This window comes from Phyllostomus discolor, chromosome 7 (genome assembly GCF_004126475.2).
Source record: "Phyllostomus discolor isolate MPI-MPIP mPhyDis1 chromosome 7, mPhyDis1.pri.v3, whole genome shotgun sequence".
NCBI lineage: Eukaryota > Metazoa > Chordata > Mammalia > Chiroptera > Phyllostomidae > Phyllostomus > Phyllostomus discolor.
In genome coordinates, this window is record NC_040909.2 from 59,121,373 (window position 1) to 59,142,763 (window position 21,391).

The window sequence follows — 21,391 nt, forward strand, 5'->3', positions numbered from 1 at the left end:
TGAGGAGGATGAGAACCAGAAAAGGTATGGATTTTCCCAGGTGGAAGGAATAACAGATTTATATCAAGCCTGAAAATTATAAGTAATTCACACACTATTGGCATCCAATGGCTGTAAAAGTAACCAATCTTTAGGTTCCTTCATCTCTTCTTCCACCACTAGAATCCAAACACAGCAGCCAGATGCTGCCAGCCTGACATGTCGATTCCTCCCAAACACCATTTCAAACAGGTTTCATTTCCCAAGAAGCATCACGTATAAATTTAAAATTGTTCTTGTCTTAAAGGACAAGATGGTCACAGGACAGACATTGCACAGAAGGAGTTGGAAAACTTGGGCTTAAATGCCAATTTGTGGTTAATATACCAGGTGGCCTTTCGCAAGTCAATAAACAACCTTCTGCCTTCCATTCTGTGTCTACAAAATGATTTTCCAGAATGACCCTGTTTTTTAAAACACTGCAATGTTATACTATCTGCCAAAATATACCACTGAATCTGCTTTAAAATGATTCAGTAATTCAGTCAATTCAAAAAATTGTTTATAAGTATTTAAAAGTTGTTTCTTCTTTTGATGCAGAGGAATTTTATTGCAAAAGATTGTGCCTTTTTTCTAAATTGTTTGAAGTCTACACTACAGCTTTTACATTAATTAAAAAAACAATAGATGGCCCAATTCTTATGCAACAACTGGGAATTTGAAAGTAGACAAACTACAGGCCAAATGTCCATGGCCCCACGTGTTAGTGCTTCAACAGTGCAAAAGGAACAAAAAGCAGGGAGCAACACTTCGAAGATGACAGATGTTAGTTTGGATTCTTCCTCCCTCACCTCACCAGCAAAGTAGCATGACTTTGGGGCTTAACCTTCTAAGACTCATGTTCCTCGTGGAGTAAACGGAGTTCAAGGTTACTTTAACTGGCAGCTACTGCAGAGAATCAACTTCATAATATACCATTAGCAAAATTTAGCACAGTATATGGCACATACCAGGTGCTGAGCAAGTGCTAGTCCAACTTAACCTCAGAAATTAGAACAAGGAAGGCCACTTTGATAACCTACAACTACTGATTAAATATTCAGCACATACATAGCTCTCACTGTGCCAGGTACAACAGTCAAGGCAAATAATAATTAAAACCCTGAAGATGTACAGGGTGGGGCAAAACTAGATTCACAGCTGTAACTATGTGAACACATAGTTTACTCTTGTACCATTATTAATTACTGTATTATTTTCCATAAGAACACAGGTAAACCTACTTTTACCCCACCCTGTATCAAGTCACTTAATTCTCTCAATAGCCAAATGTGTATTATTATTGTTTCCCATTTTACAGATGAAATTATGCCACTGAGGGGTAAACAGTTGTCAGCCCAAGCAGTCAAGCTCCAGAGCCTGTGCCACTGACCACTGGGATATGCTGCCCCTTCAGAGAAACAGGGAGTCACTCTCTGTTCTTCACCACAGGAATATTATGATCAAAGAATTTTCTTAGAAAAATTATTCAGGCCATATTAACAAAACTGAATGAGGTAGACTAAAATCAGAGAAACCAGGTAAGCTCATTAGGGTACTCCAGAGGAAAGTGAAAATAACAGGAAAGAAAATAAACATCAAGGGGACCAGCTTTCCAAAGACTCAGACACATGACATAAAACACGTGGGGATATCAAGTCTGGCTGAATTTCTGGGGTAGGCTGGATCCTCTGTCCAACCTCTAGTCTATTACCAGGTATCCTCTAAAATCTTAGCAGAAAAAGAAAAATTGGGGGAAGGGGCAGGGAATAAAGCTGTTCCTCTTGGCCAAGAGCTATGAAGAGCCATTTTGTAGTGTGAACATGAGGTTGTCTCTAATGTGTACTGGAGAATTCAGAAGCACCCAGGGTCCAACCCAGACAATCTGGTTGTGATCCTAGAAAGTTAGGACTAACACGTGAGTGTAATGAGCTCATCTCACATTTGTAGTAAAGCTCATATCAAATGACTGTACTTAGCCTAATGAACATCTAGGTATATAGGAGAATGTGTTCTCAAATGTATGGTGCAGGACTTCAGCCCCTGTGTTCTTCTGAATTCATCCAGATCCATTTCCTAGCAGGTGAGCTGAGTGGGAGAGAAAGCTCAAAATTCTTCTCACCTGAGTAAGCAGTGGTCAAAAAGCCATGAGAGCCTCTGGTGAGGAAAGGGCAGTAGGTGACAGTGCCATCTAAGCACTGGCAAGAGGACACCAGGTTTCAATTTGGATCATACAAATAACTCATCCTATTCACCAAACAACCTTCTGTTTGGGATAGACTTCCCAACTGGCTTGACAATAAACAACTTCATTAAAATGCTACAATAAACATTCTAATTTGTGTATCATTCTCTGTAAGGCGAAGTAATGTGAGTTTGCTCCAGGCACCAGAGCGAATACTCCTTCCATGGTCCCTTGGCTGCTGCAAAAGCTTCATTGAACCATCATGAGATGTATATTCTCATGATAGACTTCTCTGCTGGCAACAGAAACAAACTTATCAAAAAAATAAGTTTCTTATGTGGCCACAAAATAAAAAAAAAGCTAAAGAAACAGCCTTAGAAAAGATGAGAGCCAAAATATTTTTAAAGATCTAGTCAGGAAGAGCTAAGCTTTTTTCACCTCTAGGTCAGTAGTTTTTACATAACTCAGTTTCATTTCAGTTTCAGGAAGAGTGAGTCTGATTGGCTTAGCTTAAGTCACATGTTCTCCCATCAGAAGACAAAGAACCTTGGCTGACCATCCCATGGAGACTGAAAGGGACTTTTTCCAATAAAAGGCGTGGGGACAGAGGAAGGAAGGGAGAGAGGGAGGGAGGAAGGATGAATAGGAGGGTAAAGGGAGGAAGGAAAGGGAACATGCACTTACCCCTCCATGCAGAAAATGCACACATTCATATTACAAACATTCAAGGAGTCCACAACAGCAACTTATACAACTGTTTATCCTCCCAATTTCTTTCACGTTCCAGTTATTTAGTGGGTCTAGATATACGAAAAAGATTGAAGTTCAGGTCTGAAATTACAATGGCCTCTCATGAGAAAAACATAGTTAAAATGCATGTATCAAAAATGAACCAAGCCCTGGCCAGTGTAGCTCAGTATGCAGTGTCATTCCATAAACTGAAAGGTTGCGGATTCAAATCCCAGTCAGGGCACATACGTAGGCTGCATGTTTGGTCCTAGTCAGGGAACATATGAGAGACGACTGATAGAGGTTTTTCTCTCACATCAATGTTTCTCTCCCTCTCTCTCTCCCTTCTTCCCCCTCTCTCTAAAATCAATATGCTTATCCTCAGGTAAAGATTAAAAAAAAAGCCCAAAAATCAGTGAGAGTCATAAAAAAGGATTCCGTTAATTCATTGCATAACCTTTACTGAAGATGGATTTGTGATACCTCAATGAGTTGAAAATAATCTTTCAGAAAATAACCCATGCAGAAGTTGCACTTGTCTAAAAGAACAGTAAAATCAAATAATTCTGAAATGAGACCCAAAAGACAAGACTATCCCTTTCACAAGCCAGGTGGGTCATAGGAAGGAAAAAATTAATACTTGTTAGACAAACAAGTATTTGGAACAATTATAACAAAGATTTATATCTAGAATTCCACTGAAACTGGCAATTTACTCAAAGATTCTACTGGTAAGACCACTCACTTTAAAGGGAATGTGTCAATTACTGAATTGCTAATATTCACACTTTTCAAAAGATATTCTTTGGAAGAGATTTGCTTTGAACACTGGTATTAGAATATCCATTTGTACAACACATGATACATATCAGGACTACTACTGTTCTAACCTTTTCCATGTTCTTCTTTTCCCTGTCTCCCACCCTCGGACAGAAGGAGAAAGGGTAGCTGCAATCGTAACAACAGTTCATCTTGGGTTTTTTTAACACATAAATCGCCTATGGGCATTTGGTAAAATATGACTTCCCCAAGTAAACCAAGTGGAGACAGTACATCTCTTGTTCATCAAGAAGAAATAAGGCTTGCAGTCTTAATTCCCCATACTACCAAAAAGAAAGAAGGAAAGAATTCTTTCAAAATTGTTTCCCAAATAAGTGAAAGAAAGAAAATGAGATTATAGTAGGAAGTAAGATAGGAAAAGGGATGAGAATGAAAAGAGGAAGGTAAATGGAGAAGACATCAACCAAAGGCTATACTATTAAAGGGATCTAAAATTGATGGTCAACTAATACAATTCCTGAATTCACAATAAAATAGAAAGAGAAAGAGGTACCTGCCCAAATAAAGCCTACCAGCCTCCTCGCCCCACCTGCTGCCATTTGCTGTCTACCCTTACATACCACAGGGAGCTAATGACAGAACATAAGAACATGAGGTATCTGAGTGCAGGCTCATTACCACCATGGAAGGATACTCTGTATGACACAGAGTGGAAGAACAAAGAGAATTTGACCTCACCACCATCTAGAAACACATGAAAATGGCAAACAATGAACAAAAGTACCTCCCTCCAATACAATAAGCCATCATTTCAAAGTATGGGATAAAATTAAAGAATAAATTTCAGACAATTTGAATCAATTCCCTATGGAAATACTGAACTATCAAACAATGAATTTTGATATCAGGTTAACAAAGATTTCAATAAAAAAATAAAACTCCAGGGTTGCAGAGAATGTATATAAATTTGTATAAACATGACATGTACCAAAAACTTTTAAAAAATATGAATTCCATCACCAAGCAAAATTGCATGTAATAGGTGTCTCAAGGAAATATTCAGATAAATATAGAGCATTGTATATACATATTCACAACGGTATTGTTTATAAAATCAGAAGTTCAACAAAAAACTAAATATTCTCCAATAAAACTCAATAAGTAAATTATAAAACATTGGTAAAATAAGTATCTGAATAGTGATGAAAAACTGATGTTTTACACGTACTGTGGACATCATTCCATAGGTCATATGGTTAAAAAATTCAGGCTGTGCAATAGTTAAAACTTATGGGACAAATGTTCATGCAGTTGTAAGCCATATATGTGTGTGTATCTATAACCATAAACACACATTTGCATATACATTTATACACACACATTCATTTATACATATGCTATTTAAAAACCAAACATCTCACAATGGTTATCTTGAGTAGAGGTATCACAGTTTATTTATCTATATTTTCTAACTAGAGCAAGCAAGTGTGATAAACTAAAGCAAAGATACTTTATAAGGATAATGTGTCATACTTACAAATAGGTTAGAACAGTAACAGGCCAAACTTCAATCAGACTGAGAAATAAACTGCTGTATTCCAAATCTCCCTAGTTTTACATAGTCTCATTTTTCATTGCCTAAAAAAAACTTACTTCACATCTATTCTGCAGAGAATATTCACATGTGAAAGTCTCATTATTAGTAAAATTATATTTTTGACAAACTACATAAATTGATGAAAACAAGGAAAAATTTAAATAGAAAATAATTTTTTTCACCTCTGGTACATCAATGGAATTTTCACTTAATTGCAAAATGTTAATATTTCAAGATTCCTTGTGAACAAAATTATAAAGTCATACTCTTCAGAAAAAAATGAGTTGCCATCTAAAATGCATTCTCCCCACCCTCCAAATCCTCAGCTGAGCATATGGTTGCCCTGATTAAAGTCTTCCACTGCATGTGGTTATGGCCATATGAACAAGGTCTGGCTAATGAGATGTAAGCAGAAGAGATGTGTGTAATTTCCAAGATATGTCTGTGAAGAGACCTGCCCTCCCTGTTCCCTTTGCCTGAACATGAAGACTAAAAAAGATGGTAGTACTCTCTTAATGGCAGAGCAGAAACTGAATAGAACCCAAGTTCCCATCTCCACAGAACCACCACATTAGCCATGGGCTATTACAGGGCTGGACCATTATATAAAACAGAAGTCAACTTCTCTGATACTGAAGCCACTATAATCTGGGGTCATCTGCTAATGCAGTCAAACCTATATCTTGGCAGATAAACAGAAAACTTGACTACAGTGTAACCAGTCAGCTATTTAATTTCTCCAATCTGATCTCATACATCTCTTCAAAAAAAAAATCTCAAAATGAGTTGTCACTTCTTAATCATGTAATAGAGTACCTAGTTAATGCCAAGGGCTTCTATAACACATAAAAATACTAGGCATACTTACGATAAAATACTGATTAAGGATAGTCTAATTTGAAAGCAAGATTTTCAGACAAGAGTAAAATATCTGCCATCTAAAGAAAAAAAATCCCAAAGAGTATGTGTATGTGTATGTGTATGTGTATAAAAAAGCTGAATAATATATCTTAAATTGTTTACCTCTGTAGGGTTAGAACTTTGGTTGGGGATAGAGGGAGGTAACGGAAAATGTAGTTTTCTTTTTTATATACCTTTGCAACAAACATGCATTACTCTAGTAATATTTTTTAAACTACCAAAAAAGCATATTTCAAAACTCTGTAAGTTATACTGACATTAAAAATGACTGGGGATGGGAAGGCAATGAAATTTCTATCTACAAATAAAACCACAACTTTCTGAATTCAGTGGAAAAAAATCATAAACTTGTAACTTCTATACATTAAAAAACTATAGCATACCATAAACTATATTTCTATTTCTTTAACTTCCTTAACTTCAACAAATACCATAATTTCTCTTAGAGATGGTAAACAGGAAAATGAAAACATGAAAAATTAAAGGGACAGAGAAACAAGCATCCGTTGTCTGGTTAAGACATTAAACACAGGATCACAGGGCACCACTGGCATCCAAGGACAGTGTTTTCAAATCGGATGTTAAGTCAGCCTATCTTAAAGCCTCAATCAAGCTCTGATGGCTATCAAGACCTTATTAGGATGTGGCAGGCAGCCCATTTTCAAATTTAGGCATTCATTCATTGCAGAGGACTTACTGCCACAGAAAAGTGCATAACTACACCACACTGAATGATAATGCACATCAAACATACATTAACATCCTATACACTGAATGTTAGCAACTATGAGAGTTTGCATAACACAGTATCAATAACTGACTACATCATTCAGGCTGCCATTAGTCCAGTATAGTTATTGTATTTCATTAAAAACACCATCAAATAACACTTCTTTACATCAGCAATACCCAATTTTTATTAAAGGTGCACCCAGTTGATTAGCTAAATCACATTCTCACTAGTGTAATGGTAAAAGAGTAGCCACATAACTGTGTGACATTATCAACTTTACATTTTCCTAGAAAATAGTGCTTCTAATCTTCATGGAACTTATGATCTAAGAAGCCATATTAAGCATCTAGAATTAATCTCAACAACCTTACAAAAACCCAAGGGTATTCAAAGATAGGCAGAGAAAGGAAGGACTGTATCTTTCATCTCCAAGGGCAGAACCAAGGAAGGTGCTGAGCATACAACAGGGACTTAATACATGTCTAATACTGGCAACCAGAGAATTCAAGAAACCCATTATATAACTCTGAAGATCCAAATGAATCCTTAAGAGGCTAAGCTAGTGCACACTGCAAGTTCCTACTGGCAGAAGTTAAGAAAATAAAATCATTCAAGCAGTAAATGGGATAAAATTTCTAATATCAATGAAAGCAGTTTTAAAACCTATCAAAATGCAAGTGTCCCAGGTTCGATTCCCAGCCAGGGTACATTCCTGGGTTGCAGGCCATGACCCCCAGCAACCTCACATTGATGTTTCTCTCTCTCTATCTCCCTCCCTTCCCTCTCTAAAAGTAAATAAATAAAATCTTAAAAAAAAAATCCTATCAAAATGCAGAAATTAATTTACAAGCCTTACACACACACACATATTTAATTTTTAAATGTTTCCAAAGCTTTTAATTCCCCCATTCTAAAAATAATAGTAATACAAGAGAGCATAAGTTTGCCCAAGATGCACAAGACATTAAAATTCAATGCTCTCAATAGACTGTGGGTCACAAAATCTGATAGAAAGAATAGTTATTCCAAGGGATATAGGATTCTATATGTCAAAAATTATCTTTATTACTAAACATATAATGTAATTAGAACATAAATATTATACATACATACATATGTAATAGATATTATGTGGATGTAATACATAATAGATATTACTGGATTCAAAGTAATTTTACAGAACTAACAGATTCTGAGAGTACAACTAATATTAAGTGAGCATCTGAATTTTGGGGTTTTTTAAATACACTCCATAGATGCTAGAAGACTGGAAACCACTACCCTATCCAGAGTGATCTTTTCATTGACCTAGATAATACAATGCCTGGTAGACTGGGAGAGTAACTAAATTAGCCCTAGGTCAGAGGGAAATGGCTACATTAAGGAAGCACAGAAAACAAGCATCTGATTATGTAATGGAAAATGTGTGAAAGGAGAAGAGAAAGTTCCATCAATGTAAAAAGGCAAACCTGTTTAGAGACACAATTTCTGCAGATTTTGGATCAGCAGAGACCTTCCATTTTCTTCTGGGCTTAGGGATACCTGCAGCATTTTCAGTGCAAAGTCATAATTTTCTGTCCTCTTGGCTACTCACATACATAATGAGCCACAATAATGACTATTTTTAATACTGCTAGAGACTTTCAACAAATTGTAAGCTTATGCCAACCAATTTTAAACGTAAGTGATGCAGAGGAGTAACACTCACCAGGGAGCTGCAACTTGAGACAAACATCATATTTCAATGTCAGGAAAACATAAGAGTTTAACTTGAGAGGCCTTAAAATAACAACAATGCAAAATTATTCAAAATAAGGAAAAGAAAAATAATAATGGCCATCACCATCTTTTGAGAACTAAGGTACTGGGTAAATTTACATTCATCAACTCCACAGGGCAATGGCTCCAAAGGCCAGAAAACCCACCATTGAGCTCTCCAGTTTTTTAATGCATGCCTTGGAATAAGTTGAATGGGCAACATTCTGTTTTCTATGCAATCAGAGGAAAACAAAGGTGTAGGTTATTCAAAGTCACCAGATAACAATTATGGAGCACCACCCCTTTTGAATTCCATCTCATTAAACTGGTAATAAAATAAATATGCACTTCTTAACACATACCAAACACAGTCAGAAATGACTAGTAGAATAAATGTGTGAGGATTTAATAAACTAACATTGGCATTAAAATACTGTATTACTCACTTTCCTAGTAATACACTATCAAAAAACAATACAACTTTGGATAATTCAAACCATCACATTTACATTTTCCCTTAATTTAATGAAAGGGTATGAGAAATACCTCCCTGAATTTTAACCAACAAGCTGAGGAAAATAAAGCCAGAAAGAGAAATATAAACCCCAAGATGAAAGATCCATGTTCTGATTAAACTTTGTGTTATGTGAGAGAAGGAATAGGAGGCAAAGTTAGACACAGAGATTTTGGTGTTAGTAAACATCCATCTGTCCATCCATCTATACATTCATACGCAGGATGTATGAATCACATGAATTACATACAAATGAATTACTATGTACTAATATGTACTGAGCATCTATGATGTATCATGTGGGGCTATAAATATAAAGGAGGCCATGTTTACCCTCAAAGAACTCTTGGTGGGGGGCTGGAAAATAAAGTAGACATACTTTAATAAAAATATATGTGGTACAGAAGGAAGCAGGAAAAGAGGCACTTAACCAGGAAGAAAGGAGATGTGGGAGGATCCGGAAGAGGCTGTCAGGTAAGACTGCCTGGAGGAGGTGCCACCAGAGCTAAAACCAAAAGCAAAAGTAGAATGTAAATCTTTGGGCATACAATCACAGGAATAGGTATGAGGATGTTCACACATGTATATGGGTGTGCACTACAGTGTTCCTTATAAAAGCCAAATATGCCAATAAGCTTTATAGCTTTCAACAGGTTATAATCTTAATGCCTTTCTTGTGCTGTCCATTAAAAAAGTATGGTAACTATATGCATACACACAAACACACACTTATTGTGGTTATCATTTCACAATATATTCAAATATGGAATCATTATGCTGTACACATAAAATTATTATATTATGTGTCAATTATACATCAATTATTTTCAAAGACAACCATAATTTTATCTTTCATGACTTCTGACTCAGGATTTTGTACAGAGCACAGTGGAAATGTCTTGTCTCTGCTCCTTGGTGCCTAGAGCATCCACTGTGAAGAAGAGGCAACTCAACAGCCATGGGCTAGAATCCTTCAGGGCCTTGGCAGGGGATAGCTCATGAAATCGCTCAGTGATCAGTGGCAGTGTGTTCCATTGAGTCTGCTGCAGCTTCCTCACAGCCTGATGACTATGTTCCAAAATAAAATGTCCCAAGACCATCAGGGAGAAGACATGCCCCTTTGTACAATCCTGTCTTAGAATTTTCATAGTGCCACTTCCTCCATAGTCATAAACCCCCAGATTCAAAGAGAAAAAACACAGACACCACCACCCTGTTCATCCCCAGATGCAGTGCAGTGCCCAAGTCACTCTGTAAGAAGAGTATGTTGTCACTTAACTCAATTTCTGCCATAATCCCTAAAAAAAGCAATGAATATCATGATTCCTAAAAATGAATGAAAAAATCTAGTTTCAGAGGCTATGTGAGTTGCCCAAGGTCACACAATTAATAAGCCACAATACTAAGATGCTAAACCAAGCCTGTGTTACTCCAAATCCTGTGGGATTTCCATTACACCATTTGTAAAACATGTCATTGAAAATGTGCTCTACTTCAGTGAAAGTCAGGACACATGTATGTTTTTTAAAAAATAAAGAAAAGTAAATCATCCCACAAAAGTTATGTTAAAAGAATATCCAAATATGAATTACCATATTTTGGAAGGTTAGCAATTAGAAATCCTATTATATACTTAGCTTTACCAGTACTAAGCCTATTTGTTTTTAATTGAGGATTAGTATAAGAAAAGAGAAATAAATACGAAGAGTATTCTGCAACTAAAGTCCTTGAAATGAACAGGAACAACCTAGGACAGTAGTGCCATCATCCAAGAAGCCCAAACAGGATATGCTCGAGCAACCCCATGAGCCAACTCGTCTGATGACAAGTCCAAAAGAGGTATTCTCAGTCATCACCGTTGACAGCCTTGAAAGTGCCAGTCCCAGCTATGAGTGTCTCTTCTGGAACAGGAAATTCTACAGCACATCTGTACTGCGGGCCAAGGATGCTTACATCACCCAGATTTGCTGCCTTTTGAAAACCTGCAATGTGAACATTTACTGTTGTTATGGAACCTTCACATGAGGTCAAAATAACACACACCCATTGTTGTAACATTTCCAAATGAGACTGATAATCATAATGATGGGAAATAGAGACATTTGATAATGTATTTATTACAACAAATCAAGACGCCTATTTTTAGGTATCTGTGATGTTCCTGGGGGACTGAGCAGTATATACACACTCTTTCATAATTTGACAATAAGCCCATCCATCCTTTATTTCACCATCATGGTGAATACCATGAAGCGTCGGCTCTGGCTCCCTCGATGGGTTCACAGCAAGTAGAAGAGATAGAATTGCTTATTTAAAAACCCAGTGCCTCTTTCAATTCCTTTCTTCTCCACCCAACACCTTGGCCAAGGTATTAAAGAACACAACATGAAACACACACAGCATTTATGGGTCTGGGTTTGATGAAGTAACATTTTGAGAATTCAAAATAAAACGCCACCTCAGAGCCAGAGACGACAATTCTCAAAATCACTATCGTTCATTAGAGTAAGCAAGGCATAGTAAATACTCGCTTTGTCTTCAAACACTAATCAGATTTTTCTTTCCAAACCCCTACAAGAATCTTAATATGACTAATGACCACCTATCCTACACCTTTCTTTATGAATGGGAATAACCTAAATTAATTATAGTTTGAAGTGCCAAGTGGGTAGTTAATGACTAAAATCAAAACAAAGTCATCTAGATGGTGAAGCTTCTTCCAAAATTATGCCAAATCTCTCTTCATGTTAATCTTGAAAAACAATGCCCATCTCTGCTGTCAAAACACTAAACACTTTCATCCTCTGAAAGAGTTCTTCAGTAATAATTGGTACTAAGCCCAAAAGAATATTCAACAATAGCACTGAATATCTCCCTGGAAACCAATTAATTATTCAGCATTCCCTAGCTGCCTTGAAACCCAGAGATGTCCAGGCTGTTCAGGGATGAAAACACTTGCTCAGGACTCCTCTGGGGCAGAGAGGACTACAGACTCAACCCCACTGCAATACTCATGAACAGATGCTTAGAGGGGATCACATCAATGACACCCAACAGGCTGGCTGAAAGCGGGAAGCTGCACACAGATCACATCTCTACCAGCTGTGGTATTTGTCTCCCTAAAGTCAGTGGACAAAAGGCAAATGTTGCAACAGATCTCAAATTCACACATGAGTAATAAACACACTTAGGCACAGAAGGAAACTGATGTTCCAGTCACAAAAGTGAAGCCATCAGGATGTTAAATAATGACAACAACAACAAGAGTCACTACAGTAAAAGTACAACTGTGCCCAGTGCCGATGGGAAAGTTATTCACAGCAGACACACCAAAGTCTTAGACTCAGGAATTCCGCTTCTGGGAAGCTCTCCCAGGAAAATTATTAATGTGTTGGACAAAGATTTAAGTACAAGGATGTTCATCACAAAGTTACTGAAAACAGAAAAACCTGAAAGAACTAAGATACCCAGCACTAAGGAAGTAGTTACATAGTATGTGCATACTACAGCACACTAAGCAACCCTTAAAACTGACGGTGTAAAACCACTTGGGTTTCTTCTTTGACAAGGCACATATTCATGATATTAGGAAACAGAAATTCAAGTAGCAACATATACATATTTCAATTTAAATTTTATATACATATACATAATATATCTAGAATAACATATCCCAAAAGGGTAACACTGGTTATATTTGATTGGTGGAATTACAGGTGATTTTTTTATCTATTCTTTCTAATATTTCTATAGCAAACATGCAGTACTCTTTTGCATTAGAAAATTAATAGAAACCATTTAAGCCACAGGTGGCAAACACAGGCCTTCGGGCCAAATCTGGCCCTCTACCTTGTTTTATCCAAACTGGCACACACTTTGTTTCTACCTGGTGGCAGCACCAAGCTCTTGCTTAACTGTTAAGGAGTAGTTACATTTATACAGTCCTAAAATTACATTTGGCCCTTTGAAGACAACCATGAGGCTTATGTGGCCCCCAGTGAAAATGACTTTGACATCTCTGATTTAACTATTTCACCAACATGCTTTCACATAGAGCACTTATAAAAGCATACTGTTTTCAGGAGCCCAAATCCAAATATTTAACTCAATAAAAAGCCATCAGTAGCTCTCTCTCTATAGAACTCTTAAGAATGAATGCTTCAGATAGCCTAACCATCATCCAGAAAGTTTGATATACCAGTCAGTGCAATGATTCTGTAGAATCCCCGTTCAAAAGGTATCCTCAAAATATCTATTCTTGCCATGTGTTTTCACCCAGAAATCCCATGTTGATTATGCCATACAAATCCTATTCTTCCCAGATAATAGTCCACTGAAAACTCTTTTACAAAAAGGGTATGGGGAAAAAGGTGAGGATAAATATTACTTTACTACACACACCTAAGGAAAAGCAATAAAATAGAAGTTTAGTGTGGCATCATATAATGTAGGCATTTACATGTAAAAATTAAATACATGTGTATGTATAAACACATAGGTATACATGTGCATGTATATGTATGATTATATAACAAAAAGATAACCTGAAATTCAAATTGTTGATAAGTACCGAATATGGGAGTGAGTTGATGGTTCCTTGCTTTGTATGATTCATTTCAGCAGAAGTTCCTATTACTATTTTGAAATATTTATTATGCATAGTCCCCCAAAATATATTGACCTAGAACAACAAGTTAAAACAACAGCAGCCAATGACAAAGCTATTCATTGTCAATATGTCTTTCAAAAACAGAAAATGCATTCACACTGTGAAATCCCTCTGAAAAGATTCAGCTCCATGAAAGCATACAAGGCAGTAAGTTCATAATTATTAAGTCCATTTTCTCTCCGTAACTCTTACTAATAATATGTACCTTTATGATCATTCATCTGAAGAAATCAGGCTTACCATGAAATGAAAACAGACCACAGGAAGACAGAGAAGGAATGTCAACCTCAGGAAAAAAAGAGATCCTTTCCAAGGTGCTGAGAGATCATGGAAATGTCACCCATGCCAAAACCACCATCCCTTTGACATGACTGGGTATTAAAATCCCTTACAGACAGCAATACCAGAGGAAGGCAATAAAGAAGGCTGGAAAGAGAAGAAACAATTACAAGCTGTCCTTATTTCTTATGTTGGAAAATTAACTTATAGCAAGGACCTTGGCACCAATGTAAATTCTCCTTACACACACCAATTATCCACAGAGATTTTTAATACAATTTATAGTATACTTCACCTAACTTGCTTTCATTTTGAATTAGACTTCCAAAGGCAGATTAAAGTTAAAACTGGATTAAAAAATACAAATCAAAACAAATTCTCCCTGATGCATTAATTTTCTAGATACCATATAAGGCTTGGTCAAGTCCAAAGACTTCTATGCCCAAAGACTGAAATGGCCCTAAAGCCACAGAAATCCACATCTTGCTTTCAAAGAAAAAGGAAAAGGGAGGTTTTTCACATATCTTGCAGTTAATCAGTTGTATGCTTACATCAAAGAGAATACTTAAATATAGGTCCAAAAGAATTTCAGGTCAGCTTTGTATTCATTAACTATTTAAAAATCATACCCACTACCCAGGAAAAGAAAGTTATAAATCAAATATCACTAACCAACCTGCAAATGACTTCTCACTCACTATAAGTATGGGTGAGAAATAGACAGAAAACACAGGGTTATCACTGGGAAGAGGTTATAAAGGGGTGGATGAAAATGAAATGAGGCATGAACTAGTTGTCTAATTTTAGACTTGAAACAGAGTTTAGCATATAGTAGGCACTCAATAAATGCTCACTTAGTGATAGTATACTAGACACAACTTATTTGCCATATCTGGCAATACCATTCACATGAATACTATTACTTGACTAGGTTCTAAAGTAGGAATTGGGGTGGGAAGGAACTTAATAAGAGGTCCAACAAACAAGGATAAAACCCAACTGTGGAAAACCACAGTGTTCCTGGGCAAATGCCCCATCCCCCAATTTTTTAGCCATTGTCCCACTCCTATCTACTGGGTACAACAGACACACTTCCAACAGACACACACCCAGCCACTATATTTACATGGAACTCACTGTATTGGCAGTTTGTTGATCCTGGCCCTTACAGACCAATCAGAGCCCCTCCCCTGAAATGTATAACAAGGACTAAAAGACTCCAGTCTCAGTCTGGTTGAGACCATGAGAGGAAGAAATGTATGCTAGGAGCTGTGGGCAGCCAGGTGCTGCTACGGTAGGTAGAGCAGTCTATTTTAAGAGAAGAATATTTAACCAATGAATGCATAAATAAGTGGAACAACATATTGATGTTTCTTTCTCTCCCCTTCCTCTCTCTCACTTCTCTCTCCCCCTTTCCTCTCTCTGTAAAATCAATAAATCAAAAAAAAAATTAAGAGAAAACAATAGAAAAATAAAGCAAGAGTACATTGTGGGGGGAAATACAGATACCTACAGAAAAAACTGATAAAGTCAAAGTCCTGGGTCCCAGGGTGTTTCTCAGGCTTGACTATATCCCTGAGCTTGGGTATCCGTGAGGTATTGTATACCCATAAAATACTCAGATACACCCTCTTTCTATTGGGCTCAAGAGCATTACACAAGTTGCAACTCAGGGTCCTACACAGAAGACTTTATAACAAAAATAATCAACAGAGAAGAAAAAAACAAGATGAGGCCACAGGACGAGGAAGGGCAAATAACCCAGGGTGGCCCCAAACAGATGAGGAACACACCATGCAGGGCCAGAACGGAGAAATGGGAACTCAGAGAGAATGTACAAATAACAATTCTGTTCATCCTGTGGAATGTCAGAGGAGTGACTAAACTGGCGAGAATATCAGTTGTTTTCACAGTGTTTTCATCTCTGCGAATACCACATTCTTTTTCTCCCTTGCACGGTCTTGTTTGAAACTGGCAAAATGTTGTACAGGGAAGCAATTGAAAGTTGGCTGAGATAAAGTTCTGAGATTTCAATTAAAAACACTCTCTCACTCACCGCTTGCTAACACCATGGAATGTAAAGAACTGCAAGGGCGAGGTTTTCTTCATTTTGAAAAATATTTCTGTTAAGCTCAGAATGGGGAAAATCATCTATCTACATACACAAGTAACTGCTGTTCAGGCTATACCAGGGCTCTGGTCCAATCCTCAGTTTCTGGGAAAACTGGTAAATTTTGTATAAACTAATTCTACTGTTCTCATTTCCTAAGCGACCTCCACGAATTTGCATTTATATATCCAAGAATGCCTAAAACGTTCCACAATTGCCTGCTATCCCACAGAGTTCCAATTATTATCCCTTTTACTAGTGCATGCTCATTCTGCTTCAAGAGATATCTACTGAGTTTTAAAAGTCATTCTTACTAATAATAATAAACAAAAACTTTTACCACACCACACTCCCAAGACTATTCCCTCCAAAAGGTCAACATCCCAAATTTTTCACAAAGACACTAAATACAAAAGAATACAACAATAAATCCCTTTTGAGAATTTTCTGATATGAATGAATGACAACTTCTAATATAGTGATAGTAGGGGATGAATATTTAAGTTTGCTTCTGTTACTGAACAATCACACAGGTTGGAATGTTAGTATTATACACACAAAAGGAAGGCATACAAGCAAAGTTGAAGGAGAGAACTCTCCCACAGCTCTGAGCTGATCTTCCCAGAGTACTGGTCTCCCCAACACTGCTCCAACCCCCAGAGTGCCTAACAAGGACAGGAGCCACAGACTGACACCCTCTAAATGAAGCCCAACTTTAAAAGAATAGAAAAACAACAGAAGGAACCAAGATGGCTCCTTCACAATGAAATTCTGAGAATGCAGGGAGTCAGCAGCCCAGACAGAGACTTCAGAAGGCAGGAGAAGCCCAGGACCCTTGACTGTGTAAAATAAGCCCCCTATGGAGTCATTCATTCCTGCAGGAAGCACCCAAGGCCTGCAGGAATCACAGGCAGAAGGGTCAAGTTTGGCTGTGAAGAAACAGAGGAGCTCAAGCTCCCAGCTCTGAATCTCTTACCTGCACCTGCCTGTGGCTCCCTTCCCCTTATTCCAATTAGGAAGAGGCAGCCATGGCACTTCCAGCAACTCTGTGAAAGGGGCGGGGCTGCCTGAGCTCTGTTGGCACCTGAGTAGAGCAAACTGAGCATGCTCCCCAACCTGGGAGAACCACACTCTCATTTCTAGTTTAAGAATAGACCAGACCAGCAGTGTCCACCTTCTAACATTATTAATAACCTAGGAAAATATGAGTAAAAACTAAAATTGCCCTAAGGAGCTTTATGAGAATTAGAAATTAAAGATCAAAGGAAGGGAGCCAAAGGGGTCTTTGGGGTCACTAAATGGGTCCAACAAGGCCACAGGGCCAATTGGGTAACAACAGCCATGGAATTTGTCCACATTCAGCCAGGGTCACTTTGACTGAAGTCTAAAGACAGTGCAGGAAGAGTGGGTAAGAGTTCAAACTGTGGGACCTGGGTTTGCTTTCTGACTATGCCATTTCCTAGTTGGGTGTGACCTTGGGCAAGTCACTTCTCTCTAGGGTACAGTCTCCTCATCCACAAAATAGGATAATAACAGTGCCCACCTCACAGGGCAAAGAATTAAATTCCTAGCATAAAGAAAACAGTCCTGAAATGTCGTTATCAAGCACAATGCAATCTAAGAGAGTCTACACACACATACACACAGACTCACACTCACACACACATACCCTTCCCTGGACATCTGGTACTTCCTGAAAGGTTTTTGTTTTTATTCCGTGCCAATGGGTGTGTTTTATTCAAAGTTCCTAAATGTCTTTTATAAATAGCCTAGCTTTCACTTTGCCTAAAACCAGGCATAGAAAATAATTTAAAATTCTGTGAAACTATGTATATCTAGAAAATTAGAAAGAAGTACAGAGTCTTTAGGAAGTCATCTAGATTGTGCAAGAGTATCTGGATTCAGCTCTCACCTTTCCAAGGAATCCCAGACAGCACAGAAACACAATCACATTGACAGCTTTTAGTTCTACAAAGTACGCAGCAAAAAGAGCTGGTGAGGGCCCGAGTGACCTGCATGGCTTTATCTTCTATTTAGCCCGCTTGACCTGAAATCAGTCTCAGGATTAGAAGGGCAACAAGGCCACCCAATCTCAAGGCCCTTCTCACCTACGACATCTCCAAAGGGTTATTCAACCTCTGGCGATAACAACCTGGGGGAGGAGAAGCTCACTGCCTGCTTAACATCCTCTGATGGCTGACCACTGCCCTTGGGACAAATTTCAAATCCCTTAGCATCATGGCCTTCAAGGCCCTGTGGTCTGTCCTCTACTGCTCTTCCTAATCCAGTTCCCACCATTCTCCCTGGGCCCAACCTCATGAGACATTCCAAAGTCCGTCCACTTCTAGGATTTTGTTCCCACCATCCCTCAGCCCAGTGTTCTTTCTTTCTCATTCCCATCTCTAGCTCTTTTTCATTCTCCAGGTCTTAAACCACCCTGCCTCATACAGGCCCATAGCCATGTGGTTCACACCATACCAGGCTTACAGCCCATCTCCGTATCCCCCTACACCAGAAGCCCCATGAGGGCAGGCACATGAGCTGATTCCCAAGTATATATGAAGCAGCTGGCACATGATAAGGGTGAAGAGACAGGCAAGGTGGTGGTAACCATCTCCAGAAGCTTCCCATCTCCTCTTTGGATACCATTCTGAGACATAGCTTAAGCAAGTAACAGGAAAAAAAAAATCCATCTTTTATGGAAATCACCAAGAATACACAACCCTAAGCAAAATGTCAAGTACACCATACACAGAACCTGACCCTTGACTGCACATTAGAGTAAGAAGGGGAGCTTGAAAAAGATATTTTAAGAGGAAAAAAAACTGATGCCTGGGTTATATATCGCCAAGGTTCTGATTTAACTGACATGCAGTAAGTCCCCTGGCACAGGGAGATCTGACAAGCTCCCCCAAGTGGGCCTAAGCGTGCAGCCAGGGTCAAAAACCACCACTTTTAGACAACTCCTTCTCAAACTATTGGCAGGGAAGAACCAATTGTTTCTTGCTTTCAAAAGTATCAATATACAGTAAAAGTGAATTACTAGAAAAATGAAAACACGTACTCATAATTATTTTCTTATTTTTAAGATTTTATTTATTTATTTATAGAGAGGGGAGGGAGAGAGGGGAGAGAGAGGGAGAGAGAGGGAGAGAGAGGGAGAGAGAGGGAGAGAGAGAGAGAGAGAGAGAGAGAGAGAAACATCAATGTGTGGTTGCTGGAGGTCATGGTCTGCAACCCAGGCATGTATCTGACTGGGAATTGAACCTGCGACACTTTGGTTGGCAGCCCGCGCTCAATCCACTGAGCTACGCCAGCCAGGGCATAATTATTTTCATTAGTAAAATCAACAGACATACAATTGCTCTATAAAACTATTATTAAATTTCTAAATGCTGACACTCAATTTCTGTATTTATACCACTGTGCACGGGTAAGAAAAACAGTTGGCGCATGTCTACAGAGCATGCTTAGTGCAACACTGCCCAGAAAGTTTAGGGAAAGCACAAAATGTAGTCTACCAACTGCTGCTTCTGGGTACAAGGAAGAGCTCTCTGAGAGCTCTTACAATGATGAAATTTCTGGAGTGGTTTGTGCACAAACTATTTCCTGATTAAAAACATAACCTTACTTGTGTTCGCTTGGTTTTTTTAATGTCGCTGTACTGAAACAAGCATTTGGTGTTACCTGATAATACAGAGGGGTGTCATTCTCCTCCCTGAAAATTTGCTCTTATCATGAAGGCATGTGTTAATAATGATAGCATCTTACATTAAGAGAAAATATCACTGATGTAGAACTGAGTGGGGAAGGGAGAGGCATGGCCTAAAATAAATTCAAGGATGGGAGTGATCAGGGTGGGTCAGAGGAGCAAAGGAGGGCCTCATGAAGGAGGAAGCTCCAGGGGTAGGCTTAAAGAGGCATTGGGATTGGACATGGAATGAAGGAGAGGTTCCGGCCCAGCCTGAAGGACAGCGAGGAGACCAGAGAGCTGTGGCACAGGGCTCTGCACAGCAAGGGAGAGGGGCAACCGGCAGAGGAACCATATCCCCCAGGCTCCCAGGCCCATGCTGCCTTTTCAGTATCCACAGAAGCCAATGCTTTCGTTAAGCTCTCAAAGGAAATACCAAAAACAAAGAGAAGTTTAAGTATGATCTAAGCCAAAGTGGTCTTCCTAATAAGTTTGAAAAAGGAGAACTTGATAATGTACTTCTACACTAGAACTGTGGTGAGAAAAGTGGGATTTCCATATTGTGTCTAGCACTTCAGTACGATGAATCCACAAATTCAGTACGATGAATCTTCCTTCTTGTTTACTTCAAACCAAACCAAACCACAGAAACAGTCTCTACTTGGTAAAGGTTAAGGACTTAAAAAAACAACAACCAGCTTGATTACAAATAATATTAGTTCAAAGGAGGGCCCTTAATCATATGTTTCAAACTGCTAAGAATATTACTACTTATCTCCCTTTTTTTTCCAATATGGCATGTTATGTAATATTGTTAATAATAAACACCTTATATAAGTTATTCCATTTCTCTTTCAGATAACCAGTGTAGGTGGATGGATATCACTATCTTTTTACAGACTGAGGCCTTAGAGAGGTGAAATTACTCACCAGAAGTCCCACAGATTGTCAGTGACAGCAGTCAGACTCCAACCGCGGGCTCTGGTGCCAAATCCTTTGAAGGTCACCACCTGCAAACTGCTTTCACTCCGCTGCCTTCCTAGATCTCAGAACAGATCTGCCAGTCACACTTCGGCTAACAAAACATAAGCAAATTTTAAAGCAAAAAGAACATAAAAGCAAGCACAAATACTGTTTTAAAATCTAGACTACTCTGCTCTGTGGAAATGGTCAACCAAAAAGCTCCATATTTTTCAGGTTGAAGTCTTCAACAGACCTGGTGTTTTACGTGGTCCAGCCCTGAACCCTCATTCAGCATCACCAGTAATCCTAACGGGTAACGTCACTTCACTGGCCTTTAAGCCTGTCTGAAGCTATTCTTTCTCCACCACAATTACTTTCCTCAAACATGCAGTGGCTTTTTCAGACTTGTCCCTGTCTCAAAGCTTTGACACTTGTCATTTTCTT

At 38.4% G+C, this 21,391-nt stretch overlaps 1 protein-coding gene across 20 annotated transcripts in view; it reads right to left on the minus strand.

Annotated features, from left to right (window-relative positions):
* Nucleotides 1-21,391, minus strand: part of MAGI1 (membrane associated guanylate kinase, WW and PDZ domain containing 1) — a 604,195-nt gene that overhangs the window by 465,412 nt on the left and 117,392 nt on the right. The gene's annotated exons all lie outside the window — the stretch shown is intronic.